General features: G+C 41.7%; 1 protein-coding gene across 1 annotated transcript in view; it reads right to left on the bottom strand.

The window, feature by feature from the left end:
• The window catches only part of LOC140458518 (fibrillin-1-like), a 574,711-nt gene that overhangs the window by 547,406 nt on the left and 8,045 nt on the right, over positions 1–19,260 (bottom strand). The gene's annotated exons all lie outside the window — the stretch shown is intronic.

The following is a 19,260-nucleotide window of genomic DNA, read 5'->3' on the forward strand; positions in this document are numbered from 1 at the left end:
CAATTTATATTTATCATATCAAAACATGCTTGATAGGATAGAAGCCAATAAAAATATATAGTCATATGATCATAATTTTGAAGAGCTTTAAGCTGGAGGGAAATTATCTGTTGTCTTAATCAAAATGACAGCTAGCCTCAATATAACATTTTAAATTGTAGTCCCCTTCAATTAAGAAAATCTACTCATATTTTCAGAATAGTGAACATTAAAAAATCCCAAATGCTTCACAGGAAGGTAATCCAACAAAATTACATCCTCCGCAACATTACATTCTTACTATCATTATGAAACTCATCTGTGCGCACTATTTTTGTAAATGATTGAGTAGCTTCATGAATTTAACCCTAATCTGGTTTTATACTACTAAAAAGGTGTCAATTAATCAAACTTTCCTTGCAATTTACTCTATTAAAGTTCTTATGATGGGATTTGCTGCTTGCAGAACCAGTCGGGATGACTTGATGGATGTGCTGGTGATGCACTGATTTAAAAACTCGCATTTTTGGATTAGATCCAAACTGACACAGAAACGGAACCTCGAAATTTCTGTAAAAAGCAAAACTGGAACTGAATATAAAGCTGGTTGAAGCCACCAAGATATCTGAGCCATGGAATAGGTAAGGCAGAAGTGGTACTGCAGATGCTGGGGTTAGTAACATTTAAATACTTTTGATGTGAATTTATTTCAGTTGCACAGGATAATTGAAAGTCTGTGACCGGTCAGCTCAAACAGTAATGCTCATTAAGTATTCAAATCCCAGCTGGCTAGCAGCGCTGGGAAATAAGACATTTTAAATCTTAACACAATAAATGCCAGTAACAAACTCAGCTAACCACTGCACAGTTAAACAAAACAAACTTACTCTTCCAGTACTCAAGGAAATACTCATTTACTCAGTGTAGAAGGGAATCTCAACCTCCTTGGAAAGTTTTTGCTCCAGAATGCCCAAAAGAAATCTTCTGTAAATTAATTTCAGTACATCTCTTGAAAAGGAGCCTTTGGTAGTCTGATTCATTTTAATATTCTTCATGTGATCAAGTGAAATGATAAATTCCTGATAAATTAATAGCAAATCTTCTGCTACATTAATATCCTTGCAGCAGTACTTCTTTAATTTCTAATTGTTATGAAAATATTTAAAAATACAAAACTATTCACGTGTAAATACAGATTTAGAAATATGAATATAAATTTCATCAAGAGTCCAACCTTATGACTTGTTTATGGCCATAGAATTTCAGTTAAATGTACATCTGAAATATTGAAAGCAGTTTTGGTCCCCTTATTTAGGGAAAGACATTATTTCATTGGAGGAAATTCAGAAAAGGTTCACCAGGATGATCCCTGGTATGGAGAGATTGTCTTATGAGCAAAGGTTGGGACTGTACTCATTAGAGTTTAGAAGAACAAGACGAGATAGTCATGGAGCTCTAGAGATTGGAAACAGGCCCTTCAACCCAACTTGCCCATCCCTCCCCATTTTCACAATTAAACTAGTCCAATTGCCTATTAGGATCCACATCCTGATACATGTATCCTTGTTGATCTACCTGTCTAAATATTTCTTAGATATCAAAATTATACTTGCTTCCACAACCACCTCTGGCAGACCATGCCAGACACTCTCCACTTGCTATGTGAAAGAGAGTTGCTCTTCTGCACTGTTTTATCTCTCTCTCCTTTCATCTTAAACCCACTTCCTCTAGTTTTGGATTCCTTAATGATTGGGAAAAGCTATTGGCTATCTACCCAATCTGCACTCCTCGTGATTTTATAAACCTCTATAAAAGGTCACCCCTCAATCTCCTATGCTCCAGATAAAATCCAACCTCTCCTTATACTTCAAACCTTCCAGTCCAGGTAGTATCCTGCTAAATCTTTTCTACACTCTTCCAAGTTTAATGATATCCTTTCTACATTAGGGTGACAAGAACTGCATGCAGTATGTGGCCTTACCAGTGTTATGTACAGCTGAAACAAGACATCCCAACTTTGATACTCAATACTCTTGACTGATGCAAGAAACAATGCTGAACCCCTTCTTCACCACCATCTACCTGTGACTCTACTTTCAAGGTGACACAAACCTGTACTCCCACATCTTTGTCCTACAACGCTCCCCAGGGCCGTACCATTGACTGTGCAAGTCCTGCCCTGGTTTAACCCACCAAAATGCAACACCTTGCATTTATCTAAATTAAGTTCCATCTGCCATTCCTCAGCCTACTGACTCAATTGATCAATATTTCACTGCATTCCCAGATAACCTAGGTTCACTGACCAATATACCATGAACCTTGGTGTCATCTGCTAACTTACTAACCATACTTCCTAAATTCTCATTCGAATCATTTTATATAAAAAGTGAACAACAGTGGACACAGCATCGATCCCTGTGGTACACCACTGGTCACAGGCCTCCAGTCTGAATAACAGCTCTCTACCACAACCTTCTGATCTCATTGATACATACAGGATTCTTAAGGGGATAAATTCTTGACAGAATAAATCCAGAGAGGATTCTCCCCTCTTGGAAGAGTCTAGGACAGGGCAGTCTCACAATTAAAGTGCCAATTTAAGACTGAGACAAGGAGGAATTGAGAGGGCTTAGTGTTTTTGGAACCCCGCTGTTGCAGTGAACTGTGGGAAGAACTTTGTGTATATTTAAGATACATTCTTGATCAGTAGAGGTAGAGTTATTAGAAAAGGGAGTCACAAATATTGGATCAGCCATGATGCTATTCAACAGTTCCTACTTTAGTAGTTATGGAAATGTTTTCTCCTGACCGAAGCATCCAATGGGCTTAATATCATTTGAGTTATGAACATTCTATCTCCTTCAAATCTGCTTGCCTTAACGTCAGCATTTATTGTTGAAAATATTTTATCTATCAGTCACATCCCATGATAAATTACTTACTCAAGAGTCAAGTTACATTGCAACACTACTACCACTCCTTACTGGAATCTATGTTTGTACCACAGCATGCTCATGGAGTAGAAGCTCTACAGGGTAGATGTTAACAGATCACTATATGCCCCAAGGCAATGGTGGCCTGGCATTTTGCACCACTGTAATCTAGTGCAGTTACACCCACATTGCTGCTGGGAACAGTGTTTCAGGATTTTAATCCTGTACATTGCAAGTATCAGACAATACCACCTTAATCTAATACACCTGATGGCTTTTCAAAAATTTTCACTCAAGAATAGTAAATGATAATTTCAATGCAACAGAATGCTTCTGAAGAATAAGTTACATCTATTAATTTTCCTTGCCATATGGTCACATGCATCCAATTCCATCATTTCACCCATCCACTTGCATCGCAGGCCAACAAACTTGCATGCCATTCCTCTCCTGACACTCTTCTCACCTTTGCAAGCCTGGTGGTTCTAGGTGATTGAAGGTAATGACTATAAATTCTCAATTACCATATATTTAGAAAAGCATAGCTTGATCAGAGATCGTCAGCATGGTTTTTGAGAGGGGCAGTCATGTGTCACAAGCCTCACTGAGTGTTTTTCTCATTGAAGCGAAGGAGGATGAGAAGTGACATTGATAGAGGTGTACAAGATGATGAGAGGCATAGATAGAGTGGATAGCCAGAGACTTTTTTTCCCCAAGGCAGAAAGGGCTATTATGAGGGGGCATAATTTTAAGGTGATTGGAGGAAGATTTAGGGAAGATGTCAGAGGGAGGTTCTTTACTCAGAGTGGTGGGTACATGGAATGGACTGCCAGCAGTGGTAGTAAGCTCAGATACATTAGGGACATTTAAGCAAACTCTTGATTAGGCACATGGATGATTGTAAAATGTAAGGTAGTTTGATTTTAGGAGTAGGATAAAAGGTCAGGACAACATTGAGGGCTGAAGCTATGCTATGTTCTATATATTCCTGTACTGTGCTATGTTCTATATATTAACATAGCCAGAAATAGATATGGGGAAAGACAGATACTGGTAATTCTCAGCAATCACTATTTATATAAAAAAAATCTTCATAACTGTAAAGGAGAATCCAGATTGCTAACAAAAATATGCAGAACACATCTTTTAGGTGGCCAACCTTTAGTGCCACATCTGCACCAGACCTCCAGTCCTCCAAGAATCCCACATGCTTCTTCATGCACCACAGCTTTATCAAATTAGAACAAATCAGAAGAACCAGGAGCAAGAGTAGGCAATTCAACCCTTAAGTCTGCTCTGCCATTCAAAACAGTCATGGCTGATCTCAACTGATTAAAATTCACATTCCTGCGCATCTTCAATTCATTACTATTTAATAATCTGACCAACTTCTCAAATTTAAATAATCCTTTAGCATTCACCACATGCTGAGGCAGTGCTTAAACAGATTCACAATGAGAAGCAGTTTCTCATATTTAATTTAAATTTGCTCATTCTTATCCAAAAACTGTGACCTCACTCTAGTCTGCCCCACAAACATTATTTCTGCACCTGCACGGTCAATCATCTTTAGCAGATCTAGCTCAATTACATCTCCATTTATTCTTCTAAACTCCAAAATATAGGCCTAACCTACTCAAACTCAAAGACAAATCACTCATCTTTGCAATCAAGTAAATGACCTCTGAACTGCCTTCAAATACAACTACATCCTCCTTCAAAGACTACCAAACCTTTATGCAATATTCCAGGTGTGGTCTTATTATTGCCTTGTATAGTTGCAGCTGTACTACACTCCATAGTTTTACACTCAATTCCTCCAGTAATAAATGCCAAAACCTATTTGCCTTCCTTATTACCTGCATACTTGCTTTCTGTGATACATGATACCCAGAAACCTCTGCACCAAAGCATTATGAAATTATCTAAATGGAGAGAAACAATTACCTTTTTACTCATCTGACAAAAATCAATAATCTCACACCTACAAAAAATTAAACCCTATCTGCCAAATTTTGGCTCTTTTATCTAGCCTATCCATTTACGATTGTTACAATTTACTTTCCCATCTATTTTACGTGTCATCTGCAAATCTGACTGGGGTAGCTTCTATCTCTGCATTAAAATCATTAATATAGATTGTAAGCTGTTGGGGAACTAAGCAACAAACCCTCAGGTGCCCCGCAAGTTACATCTTGCCAACTAGGAAAAGGGGCTCTATGTCCCAACACTCTGCTTTGTTGGTTAGCCAATCCTCTAGCCTAGCTAATAAATTACCTCAACCTCACATGATCTACCTGGCATGGCACATGACCAACGTGTTCTGGAAGTCCAGATATACTACATCTACTGGAACCCCAATATCTACTTGCTTGTTAGTCTTCAAAGAATCAATGAATTCATACACTGTGAAAGCCAGACCCCCCCAATCCCTGTAACCCCACTTTTCCCATGTGAATCCACCTAAACTACACACCATTGAACACGATAGGAAACTTAGCATGGCCAATCCACCTAACATGCACATCTTTGGACTGTGGGAGGAGACCAAAGCACCCAGAGGAAACCCCCATAGATATGGGGAGATGTGCGAGCTCCATATACAGTTGCCCGAGGCTGGAGTCGAACCCAGGTACCAGGCACTGTGAGGCAGCAGTGTACTACTGTTTTTTTGGATTAGTGGTGCTGGAAGAGCACAGCAGTTCAGGCAGCATCCGAGGAGCAGCAAAATTGACATTTCGGGCAAAAGCCCTTCATCAGGAATAAAGGCAGAGAGCCTGAAGCGTAGAGAGATAAGCTAGAGGAGGGTGGGGGGTGGGGAGAAAGTAGCATGGAGTACAATAGGTGAGTGGGGGAGGGGATGAAGTTGATAGTCAGGGAGGAGGGTGGAGTGGATAGGTGGAAAAGGAGATAGGCAGGTAGGACAAGTCATGGGGACAGTGCTGAGCTGCAAGTTTGGAACTAGGGTGAGGTGGGGGAAGGGGAAATGAGGAAACTGTTGAAGTCCACATTGATGCCCTGGGGTTGAAGTGTTCCGAGGCGGAAGATGAGGCGTTCTTCCTCCAGGCGTCTGGTGGTGAGGGAGCGGTGGTGAAGGAGGCCCAGGACCTCCATGTCCTCGGCAGAGTGAGAGGGGGAGTTGAAATGTTGGGCCACGGGGATGTTCCCTAAAGTGCTCTGCTAGGAGGCGCCCAGTCTTCCCAATGTAGAGGAGACCGCATTGGGGGCAACGGATACAATAAATGATATTAGTGGATGTGCAGGTAAAACTTTGATGGATGTGGAAGGCTCCTTTAGGGCCTTGGATGGAGGTGAGGGAGGAGGTGTGAGTGCAGGTTTTGCAGTTCCTGCGGTGGCAGGGGAAGGTGCCAGGATTGGAGGGTGGGTTGTAGGGGGGCGTGGACCTGACCAGGTAGACACAGAGGGAACGGTCTTTGCGGAAGGCAGAAAAGGTGTGAGGAGGGAAATATATCCCTGGTGGTGGGGTCTTTTTGGAGGTGGCGGAAATGTCAGCGGATGATTTGGATTATGCGAAGGTTGGTAGGGTGGAAGGTGAGCACTAGGGGCGTTCTGTCCTTGTTACGGTTGAAGGAGTGGGGTCTGAGGGCGGAGGTGTGGGATGTGGACGAGATGCGTTGGAGGGGATCTTTAACCATGTGGGAAGGGAAATTGCAGTCTTTCTAAAGGAGGAGGCCATCTGGTGTGTTCTGTGGTGGAACTGGTCCTCCTGGGAGCAGATACGGCGGAGGAATTGGGAATACGGGATGGCATTTTTGCAAGAGGTAAGGTGGGAAGAGGTGTAATCCAGGTAGCTGTGGGAGTCGGTGGGTTTGTAAAAAATGTCAGTGTCAAGTTGGTCGTCATTAATGGAGATGGAGAGGAAGGTGTCAGAGATGGTCCAGCTAAATTTAAGGTCAGGGTGGAATGTGTTGGTGAAGTTGATGAATTGCTCAACCTCCTCGCGGGAGCATGAGGTGGCGCCAATGCAGTCATCAATGTAGCGGAGGAAGAGGTGGGGAGTGGTGCCGGTATAATTATGGAAGATCCATGTTCTATATAGCCAACAAACAGACAGGCATAGCTGGGGCCCATACGTGTGCCCACGGCTACCCCTTTGGTCTAGAGAAAGTGGGAGGATTCAAAGGAGAAATTGTTCAGGGTGAGGACCAGTTCGGCCAAACGAATGAGTGTGTCGGTGGAAGGGTATTGTTGGGGACGTCGGGAGAGGAAAAAACGGAGGGCTTGGAGTCCCTGGGCATGGCGGATGCAGGTGTAGGGGGATTGAAGATAAGGCGTTGGGAGCTGAGGAAACGGAAGTCTCGGAGGAGGTGGAGGGCGTGGATGGTGTTTCGAACATTTGTGGGGAGTTCCTAGAGTAGGAGGGATAGGACAGTGTCGAGGTAGGTAGAGATAAGTTCAGTGGGGCAGGAGCATGCTGAGACAATGGGTCGGCCAGGGTGGTCAGGCTTGTGGATCTTGGGAAGGAGGTAGAACCGGGCAGTGCGGGTTTCCGAGCCCTAATTCGAGGTTTTAAAGAACAAAGAAAATTACAGCACAAGAACAGGTCCTTCAACCCTCCAAGCCATCACCGATCCAGATCCTTTATCTAAACCTGTCGCCTATTTTCCAGGGATCTGTATCCCTCTGCTCCCTACCCATTCATGTATCCGTCTAGATACATCTTAAATGACACTATCATGCCTGCCTCTACCACCTCCACTGACAAAGCATTCCAGGCACCCACCATCCCCTGTGTAAAGAACATTCCATGTATATTTCCCTTAAACTTTTCCCCTCTGACCTTGAACTCATGACCCCTAGCAATTGAGCCCCCCACTCTGGAGAAGATGCTTTTTGCTAACCACCCTGTTGACATCTCATGATTTTGTAGACCTCAATCAGGTCCCCCCTCAAACTCAGTCTTTCTAATGAAAATAATCCTAATCTAGTCCCAACCTCTCTTCTCAGCTAGCACCCTGCAGACCAGGCAACATCCTTGTGAACATCCTCTGCACCCTCGCTAAAGCACCCACATTCTTTTGGTAATGTGGCGACCAGAACTGTACGCAGTGTTCCAAATGTGACCGAACCAAAGTCCTATACAACTGTACCATGACCTACTAATTCTTGTACTCAATACCCTGCCTGATGAAGGAAAGCATGCCGAATATCTTCTTGACCACTGTCAGTGTTGCCACCTTCAAGGTATAAAGGACCTGAACACCCAGATCTCTCTGTACATCAATTTTCCCCAGGGCTTTTCCATTTACTATATATTTCACTCTAGAATTGGACCTCTCAAAATGTATCACCTCATATTTATCCAGATTGAACTTCATCTGCCATTTCTCTAGCCAGCTCTCCCATCTATCTATATTCTGCTGCATTGTCTGACAGTCCCCTTCACTATCTGCTAATCCACCAACCTTAGTGTCATCTGCAAACTTGCTAATCAGACCACCAATACCTTCCTCCAGATCATTAATGCATATCACAAACAACAGGGGTCCCAGCACACCACTGGTCACAGTTCTCTATTTTGAGAAACTCCCTTCCACATTATTCAGTCTCCTGATGCCCAGCCCATTCTCTATTCATCGAGCTTGTACACCCTGGAGTCCACATGACTTCCATTTCTCTGTCAGCCCACCAGGGGGAACCTTATCAAACGCCTTACTGAAGTCCATGTTTATGACATCTACAGCCCTTCCCTCAGTCAACTTTGTCACTTCCTCAAATAATTTTAAGTTGGTAAGACACAAGTTCCCTGCACAAAACCATGCTGCTTATCATCGAAAAGCCCATTTTGTTCCAATTGTAAATAGATGCTATACCTCAGTATCTCCTCCAGCAGCTTCCCTACCACTGACATCAGACTCACCGGTCTATAATTACCTGGATTATCCCTGCTACCCTTCTCAAACAAGGGGACAACATTAGCAATTCTCCAGCCCTCTGAGACCTCACTTGTGTTCAAGGATGCTACAAAGATATCTGTAAAGGCCTCAGCTATCTCCTCTCTCACTTCCCTCAGTAACCTTGGATAGATCCCATCTGGACCTGGGGACTGTCGATTTTAATGCCTTTTAGAATATCCAACACCTCCTCCCTCCTTATGCCGACCTGACCTAGAGTAATCAAACCTCCATCCCTAACCTCAACATCCATCATGTCCCTCTCCTTGGTGAATATCGATGCAAAGTACTCATTAAGAATCTCATCTATTTTCTGACTCCACACATAACTTTCTTCCTTTGTCCTCAAGTGGATCCACTCTTTCTCTAGTTACCCTCTTGCTCCTTATATATGAATAAGGGACTTTGGGATTTTCCTTAACCCAGTTTGCTAAAGATATTTCATGACCTCTTTTAGCCCTCTTAATTCCTCATTTCAGATTGGTCTTGCTTTCCCAACATTCTTCCAAAGCTTGGTCTGTTTTCAGTCACCTTGCCCTTACATATGTTTCCTTTTTCCTCTTAGCTAGTCTCACATTGTCACCTGTCATCCATGGTTCCCTAATCTTGCCATTTTTATCCCTCATTTTCACAGGCACATGTCTGTCCTGCAGTCCTAATCAACCTCTCTTTAAAAGCCTCCCACATACCAAATGTGGAGTTACCTTCAAACACTTGCTCTCAGTCCATATTCCCTAGTTCCTGCTGACTTTTGGTACAGTTGGCCTTCCCCCAGCTTAGCACTCTTCCTTTAGGACCACTCTCACCTTTATCCACGAGTATTCTAAAATTTACGGAATCATGATCACTATTCCCAAAATAATCCCCTACTGAAACTGGCCAGGCTCATTCCCCAACACTAGGTCCAGTATGGCCCATTCCCAAGTTGGACTACTTATACACTGCACTATAAAACTCTCCTGGATGCTCCTTACAAATTATGCTCCATCTAAACCTCTAACACCACGTCTAAGCAAAACAAATTAATCAAATGATTTACCCTTCGTAAAACTATGCTGAGTCTGATGGATTGTGTTTTAACTCTTCAAATGTCCTGTTATTACCTATTTAATATTGGATTCTAACAATTTCTGCAATGGGGCCTGGAGAATTATGTCTTCAGCCCCAAGTTCACAGTACTTTTTCCCTTGCTGATGATTACCAAGTTCCTCCTGGGACAAAATGTGCCTCTAAAGAGGAACTTGTTCTGTCCGGTTTCTCTTGGAAAGGTTTTGCAAACCAGGTGACAAGATGTCTGCTCCATGAAAAGGTGAGTAAATAGCTTTGGGATTTTCAAAAAAAAATGAAGACAAAAGCAGCACGTGTGTGTGGAGTCAGGCTCACACGGACCCAGCATTTTGATTTAGCTTTCATTTGTTGAAGTTGGGGTTTTGGAGTTGAAGCTGCTATAAACAGCTCTTTCTCCCTCTCTGCTGCTAGATTCCTTCTGTCAGTCTTCCTTCTCCTAGACTGAAGGAGAAAGCAAGTGAGAGAAAATACTGTTTTGCTGAATTTGCCTTTACAGGATGCTACTATATCAGAACATTGATAAACAGTTAAATAATATTTTATCTTGATAAATGTTTAAAGTTACACCAATTCCCTTGTTTGAATTTTAATTGTGGTGTAAGAAAATATTTTGCTTAAGCCTAGTAGTTCGACCAATTGAATCACATCTGGAACACAGTACCTTACACTTGTCTTTAAATAAAATAAAGATAGAGTCTAGGCTAGCTTTGATATTGAGTGGGTTTGGTCTGGTCCATAATACTCTTTCCATAACTTCTACATTACCTGTTACTAGTGGGATGGTACAATTGTCCTGCACCATAAAAACTAAAGCAAAATATTGTTTTAGTCCTTCTGCTACTTCTGTGTTCCCCACCATTATCTCTCCAGTATCATCCACCAATGGACTACATTCACTTTCACTACTTTCATCCTCTTTATATTCTTAGAAGTTTTTGCCATCCCCTAGTTTTCTTTTTGCACTAGTTTTCTTTCATAAAAATAATAAAAGTAGCAAAGATAAATTAAGTAAATGTTTGGTGATCTTTAAAGGTTTTTCAATCTTCCAGCTTACCGCTGGCCTTTGCAATGTGGTACGTCTTAATTTCTGTCTTTACATCCTTCACTTCCTAGCTTAGCCATGGATGTTTTATCCCCCTCTTGCAATCTACCTTCCTTTGGAATATATTTTAGTTGAGAAGAATTAAATATATCCTCAAATAGCTACCAGTGCACATCAACTTCCGACCTTTTAGTCTTCCTGCCAAGTCCACTATAGCTTAATCTTTCCCATACTTATGTAATTCTGTTTAGCTCCAGGTCATCAGTATGGGACTCCAGAATGCTTCAAGGAACAGCTCTCATGCATTCAATGGACTCTCCATCAAAGTTACCCGTACCAGTTTGATTAATCCAGTCTACTTGCATGATAAAATCATGACTGTCAAACCACAAGACATGGGAGCGGAAGTAAGGCCATTCAGCCCATCGAGTCCACTCCGCCATTCAATCATGGCTGATGGGCATTTCAACTCCACTTACCCGCATTCTCCCCGTAACCCTTAATTCCATGTGACAAGAATTTATCAATCTCTGCCTTGAAGACATTTAGCGTCCCGGCCTCCACTACACTCTGCGGCAATGAATTCCACAGGCCCACCACTCTCTGGCTGAAGAAATGTCTCCGCATTTCTGTTCTAAATTTACCCCCTCTAATTCTAAGGCTGTGTCCACGGGTCCTAGTCTCCTCGCCTAACGGAAACAATTCCCTAGCGTCCACCCTCTCCAAACCTTTCTTAGTTTGCAGCATTTCCTGGCTTATACTGTGCCCCACTGCAGAACTATCATTTGGGGACCTATAGATTATCCTCATTACGGACTTCCTTCCCTTGCTATTTCTATCCAGGCTTGATCTCCAGCATGTATCATTTCTCATTACAACAACGATCGCTGCCTTTACGAACAAAGCTACACCATCTCCTTTTCCTATCCTTCTGAAAACACGGAGTATCCTTGGATGAGCTTGAGGCTCTTTTGGAAATTGGCAGCTACGATATTGTGGGGATAGGTGAGACGTGGCTTCAAGTGGACAGGGCCTGGGAAATGAATATTCAAGGCTATACATGCTATCGTAAGGACAGACTGATGGGCAAAGGGGGCGGGGTGGCTCTGTAATGGATGATATTCAGTCCCTTGTGCAGGGGGACCTAGAATCAGGGGATGTAGAGTCAGCATGGATAGAGCTGAGAAATTCTAAGGGTAGAAAGACCCTCTTGGGAGTTATCTACAGGCCCCCAAACAGTAGTATGGATGTAGGGTGTTAAGTTGAATAAGGAGCTGAAATTGGCCTGTCGCAAAAGATGTTACTACAGTTGTTATGGGGAATTTCAACATGCAGGTAGACTGGGAGAATCAGGATGGTATTGGACCTCAAGAAAGAGACTTTGTGGAGTGCCTCCGAGATGGATTCTTAGAACAGCTGGTGCTGGAACCTACCAGGGAGAAGGCAATTCTGGATCTGGTATTGTGCAACAAACCAGAATTGATCAGGGATCTCGAAGTGAAGGAGCCATTAGGAGGTAGTGACCATAATACAATAAGCTTCAATCTGCAGTTTGAAAGGGAGAGGGTACAATTGGTAGTGACAATATTTCAGCTGAACAAAGGGAACTATAGAGATATGAGGGAGGAACTGGCCAAAGTTCAATGGTGCAATACCTTAGCAGGGATGACAGTGGAAAAACAATGGCAGATATTTCTGAGTATAATGCAGAAGTTGCAGGATCAGTTCATTCCAAAAAGAAAGAAAGATCCGAGGAGGAGGCATGGGTGGCCGTGACTGACGAGGGAAGTTAAGAAACATATAAAGTCAAAAGAGAAAAAGTATAACATAGCAAAGATGAGTGGAAAAACGGAGGACTGTGAAGCTTTTAAAGAACAACAGAGGATTACTAAGAAGGAAATATACAGAGAAAAAATGAGGTACGAAGGTAAACTGGCCAAAAATATAAAGGAGGATAGTAAAAACTTTTTTTAGGTATGTGAAAGGGAAAAAAATGGTTAAGACTAAAATTGGGCCCTTGAAGACAGAAACAGGGGAATATATTATGGGGAACAAAAAAATGGCAGAAGAGTTGAATTGGTACTTCAGATCTGTGTTCACTAGGGAAGACACAAGCAATCTCCCAGAGATAGCAGTGGCTAAAGGACCTGAACTGGAGGGAATTTATATTTTCCAGGAATTGGTGTTGGCGAGACTGTTGGGTCTGAAGGCTGATAAGTCTCTGGGGCCTGATGGTCTACATCCCAGGGTACTGAAGGAGGTGGCTCGAGAAATCATGGATGCGTTGGTGATTATTTTCCAGAGTTCAATAGATTCGGGATCAGTTCCTACAGATTCGAGGGTGGTTAATGTTGTACCACTTCTAAGAAAGGAGCGAGAGAGAAAGCAGGAAATTATAGACCAGTTAGTCTGACCTCAGTGGTGGGAAAGATGCTGGAGTCTATTATAAAGGATGAAATTACGACACATCTGAATTGTAGTAACAGGATAGGTCAGAGTCAGCATGGATTTAAGAAGGAAAAATCATGCTTGACTAATCTTCTGGAGTTTTTTGAGGATGTAACTCTGAAGATGGACAAGGGAGGCCCAGTAGATGTAGTGTACCTGGACTTTCAGAAAGCTTTTGATAAAGTCCCACATAGAAGGTTAGTGAGCAAAATTAGGGTGCATGGTATTGGGGGGAAAGTACTGACTTGGATTGAAAATTGGTTGGCTGACAGGAAACAGTAGCGATAAACAGCTCCCTTTGGCAGGCGGTGACCATTGGGGTACCGCAGTGATCAGTGCTGGGACCGCAGCTTTTTACAATATATATTAATGGTATAGAAGGTGGTATTAGGGTGAAATGTGAGGAGGATGTTAGGAGATTACAGGGTGACCTGGACAGGTTAGTGAGTGGACAGATGCATGGCAGATGCAGTTTAATGTGGATAAATGTATGGTTATCCACTTTGATGGCAAGAACAGGAAGGCAGATTACTACCTAAATGGAGTCAAGTTAGGTAAAGGGGCAGTACAAAGAGATCGGAGTGTTCTTGTACACCAGTCAATGAAGGCAAGCATGCAGGTACAGCAGGTAGTAAAGAAAGCTAATAGCATGCTGGCCTTCATAACAAGAGGGATTGATTATAGAAGCAAAGAGGTTCTTCTGCAGCTGTACAGGGCCCTGGTGAGACCGCACCTAGAATATTGTGTGCAGTTCTGGTCTCCAAATTTGAGGAAAGACATTCTGGCTATTGAGGGAGTGCCGCGTTGGGTTCACGAGATCAATTCCTGGAATGGTGGGATTACCTTACACTGAAAGACTGGAGCGACTGGGCTTGTATACCCTTGAGTTTAGAAGACTGAGAGGGGATCTGATTGAGACATATAAGATTATTTAAGGATTGGACACTCTGGAGGCAGGAAACATGTTTCCGCTGATGGGTGAGTCCGAACCAGAGGAACACAGCTTAAAAATAAGGGGTAGGCCATTTAGGACAGAGATGAGGAGAAACGTCTTCACCCAGAGAGTGGTGGGTGTGTGAAATGCTCTGCCCAAGAAGGCAGTGGAGGCTCAGTCTCTGGATTTGTTTACGAAAGAGTTTGATAGAGCTTTCAAGGATAGTTGAATCAAGGGTTATGGAGATAAGGCAGGAACAGGATACTGATTAAGGATGATCAGCCATGATCATAATGAATGGTAGTGCAGGCTTGAAGGGCAGAATGGCCTACTCCTGCACCTATTGTCTATTCCCAAACTTGTGCTTCCTGCAACCATGTCTCAGTAATCACCAATAAATCATATCCATTCTTCATTTCTACTTGCACAGTTAAATCATTTGGAATAAAATTAGAGTTAAGTTTCTTCTATTATTAAATTTTCCTACACTTATGACAAGACTCACACCTTAAGATGACTAAACAAAGCAGTTCAGACAAAATATAATACTATCATAGCCTAAAGATTTATTTTTCTTTCAGATCCAAATGCTCACTAGGAACTGAAAGTTACTCCATGTCACTTCAAAAGGAGAAGCGTAACATCAATGTTCATTTGTATAGCATCTTTCAAAATAGTAAAATGGCTCCAAGTCTTCAAAAAGTGTTGTCAACAACCATACGTTATTCAGTATAAATCTTATAACGAGCTAATAGGATAGTACTTCATCCAAGTAAAAAGAACTCAACAAATAGTGATTGTGAATAAAACCTGATGGGATGTAAAACACTGGGAAGTCATATGGTCACACAGCACAATGGTATGTCAGTGTACATCCCCACAAGGTGAGGCTTGTAAATTCAGCCCAGAATTACACATCATCTGGATCTCACCATAAACCAAAAGGAAGCAAGTCAAAACTCAAGCACTTCCCCATGAAATTAGAGGGAATTAGAAGGAAAAGGACTCAAGTGGCATCCTTAAATATTAATTAGCTTAACTTATAGGCTAATGCAAAAAAGATTGTAGAAAACAAGAAATAATTCACAAAAGCAAGAGCTCGATAGAAAACAACATTAAGAGAAATGAAAAAGGACAACTATACTGCTCCTTGAATGTGCTCTGCCATGCAGTATAATCACATCTGATCTTTTGCCTTAGCTTCACTTTACTGCCTACATCCAGATCTGATGCTCCCTCGAGACATCAGAAGTCTGTATCTCAGTGGTTCACCACCTTGAGGACAACAGATTCTGGACTTAATACCCAAATAATAAAAAAACAAAAAAAAAATTCAACAATTGAGAATCCACAAACCTTTGAAACAGAACCTCCAAGATTCATAATCTGACTGAAGGATTTTTTGTTTATTACTAAAAGGATCCTTTATCTTAAGACTGCCTTCCCACATGCTAGATTCTCCAGACAGGGAAACAACCTGATTATCTACCATGATAAGCCTCTTCAGAATTTTGTATGTTTCAATAAGGTCACCTCTAATTTTCCTAAACTCCAGAAATTAGAATCGCAACTTACTTAGCCAATCATAGGATAACCATCTCATCTAAGAAATAAATTGAATTGGCTTTCATCAGACAGGCTCCAAGATAAGCATATCCTTCCTTTGGTTTAGCAACCAAATTAGTACAATACTCCAAAAGTAGTTTCAACAAATAATTATAACAAGGCTTCCTTATTTATTCTCCATCGCCTAGCAATAACATTCTTCCTAATTGCACACTTTACCTGCAAGCTAATTATGTTCCAACTACAATATACCCAAGACCCACTGAATATCAACATTTACAAGTTTCACAGATCATAAAAAATTCTTTTACATTTTCAATAAAAAAAAGTTACCTCACACTTCCCCATGTTATACTGTATCTATCACCTTGTTAACAAAGAAACCAGGAGCACAAGTCAGTCATTTGGCCCTGTGAGTCTGCTTCATCATTCAATATGATCATGGCTAATCCTCTCTCAATACTATATGCCCACATTCTACTGGACTTGAAACATTAACTTTCTCTACACAGATGCTGACAGACCAAATGTTGTGATAGAGCTTTGAAACTCACCATGGCAAATGAAGAAATTTGAATAAAAATATGGACTTAAAAGCTGGTCTTTCGATAACCATGTAACTACTGAAACTTGCTGTAAGAACCTCCATCTGATTCACTAATATCCTTTAACAGAGGAAATGGGCTGTCTTTACTTGGTCTGATCTACAAGCAACTCTGGATCTACAGCAATGTGGTTGACTTTCAGCTGGTCTCTGAAATGGCACAATAAGCCACTCAGGTAAAGTATAATTAGGGATGGGCAATCAATGCTAGCCTCACCCATAAAATTCAGATCCCCTGACAAAATAAAAAGAATACAAACTGTCTTGTAATGTCTTCCTAATTGTTTGCTGCACCTACCTTCTACTTTTATTGATTGGTTTAACAAAGACATCTAATATATTACCATTTAAGTAATATGCTGCCCTTTAATTTTCCTCAATGAAGTGTATAAACTTTAACCATGTTATACTGCATCTATTTGCCCAAACACAACTTGTCTAGATCACACCCAAAGTGGCTTCCTATCCTCCTGTGAAGTCTATTAAAAATCTTACACCACTTTCATTGGTTCTCCCTTACCTATTCGCAAATTACATTCTCGAAGTACTAAAGTCGATTAATTAAGCATGGCTTCCCTTTCATAAAGTAGACAAGTAGGAGGCTGGAAGAACACAGCAAGTCAGGCAGCCTCAGGAAGTCACCAATGGGAGAAGGTTACCACCCCTGGCCTCCACCATTGCCACAACAAACCACAGCACCTCTTGGAGGAACAACACCTTATCTTCTGCTTGGGCACCCTAGAGCCCAAACGTCTCAACATCGAGTTCTCCAATTTCAAATAACCTCCCTCCCCAACCCCCAAATCCCTTCCCAGCCCGTCCCCCTCCCCCTCCCCCTACTTCCTACCACCAGCCGGATTTATTCCTCCCATTGACCAAGCAGGTTGTACCCTCCACCGCCTAGCCCCACTTCACGACCCTGCCCCCGCCATTGCCTTTATCTGCAGCTCACCCCATACCCATCCCCAGTCTTGAAGGGTTACACCCGAAATGTCAACTTCTGCATCTCCTGATGCTGCCTGGCTTGCTGTGTTTTTCCAGCTTCCTGCCTGTCTGCTTTGGATCCCAGCATCTACAGTTTTTTTTTGTCTCTTCCCTTTCATAAAGGCATACTGACTTTACCTAACCAAAGTAATGCTTTCTAAATGGTGTCATGACGCATTTTACATTATACTCTAGTACTTTCCCCACGACTGGTTTTAGGCTAACTGATCTGCAATTATGTTTTTCTCCCCCTTTTTCAGTCAAAAGAAAGTGCAGTTACATTTGTAGCCCTCCAATCTATACAAACTGGTTCAGAGTTTTGGAATATGACCATCAATGCATCCAAGGTCACTTCCGTAAACACACTGGGATGCAGATTATCAGACCTTGGTGATTTGTCAACCTTCCACACCATTCGTTTTTTTTTTAATTTTTAAATTGAAAATTATTTTACCCCCTCCCCTCAACTCCTCCCTCACAAGACCCTTTATCCCCAAACATTTGAGAAATTATTTGCATTCTCTTTCATCAAAACAGAACCACTATATGAGTGCAATTCATTTTTATTTTCACCAATTCTGATCGTAAGGGACCTACATTTCCAGTAGTCTTTTCTCTTTACGTATTTAAAGAAGTGAGTTTTGAGAAGATTTGTAGCTCAGGTTGAGGTTCTGGATATAGGTTTGCTCACTGAGCTGGAAGGTTCGTTTCCAGATGTTCCGTCACCCTACTAGGTAACATTTTCAGTGGGCCTCAGGCGAAGCACTGCTGATAAGTCCTGCTTTCTATTTATAGGTTTGGGTTTCTTTGGATTAGTGGTGGTAGATGGGATCTAACTCGATGTGCTTGTTGATAGGAGTTCCAGTTGGAGTGCCAGGCTTCTAGGAATTCTCACGTGTGTCTTTGTTTAGCTTGTCCTAGGATGGATGTGTTGTCTGATTTGAAGTGGTGTCCTTCCCCATCCGTATGCAAGGACTTCACCACAGGGAATGACATCGCCAACCCAAAGAAACCCAAACAAAGAAAGCAGGACCTATCAGTAGTGCTTCACCTGAGACCCACTGAAGATGTTACCTAGTAGGGTTACGAAACATCTGGAAATGAACCTTCCAGCTCAGCGAGCAAGCCTACGGCCATATTCAAAGGAGCTAATATATTCCCTGTACATTTATTCTCATACTCTATTTTACCCCTACTGATCAAATTTTGTCCTATGCAAAATTCTAAACTGCCCTCAGACTTGTTGCTTTTTCTGGCAATTTTAGAAGTCTCATCTTGATTTAGTACTATCCTGATTTCTTTTGTAGGCTATGGTTGAACCACTTATCCTACTTATTTTTGCAATTCATGCAAGGTTCTTTAAACATTAGCCATTGCATGTTCTCAGCCAACACTTTTAGCAAGGTTCCCTAATCCATCATTGCCAACTCATACCTCATACATTTGTAGTTCCTTTTAATTATGTTCAGGACCCTAGTTTCCAATTCACATTCGCTTTAATGATCAATTCAATCATTTTACGGTTGCTCTTTCTCAACAGACTCTGCAACATCTAGATTGTTAATTTAACCTTTCTCATTGTACAATACCCAGTATAGGATAGCCTGCTTTCAAGTTGGTTCATCATATTGGTCTAAAATCTGAACATGTATATATTCTAAGAAATCATTTTTCCACAGTATTATTGCTTGTTTGGTGTCCAATCGACAAGAAGATTAAAATCATCCTTCATTACAAATTGTACCTTTATGGTCCACGTATCTAATTGCCTGCATAACATTTTC

Source organism: Chiloscyllium punctatum, chromosome 33 (assembly GCF_047496795.1).
Source record: "Chiloscyllium punctatum isolate Juve2018m chromosome 33, sChiPun1.3, whole genome shotgun sequence".
NCBI classification, from domain to species: Eukaryota; Metazoa; Chordata; class Chondrichthyes; order Orectolobiformes; family Hemiscylliidae; genus Chiloscyllium; species Chiloscyllium punctatum.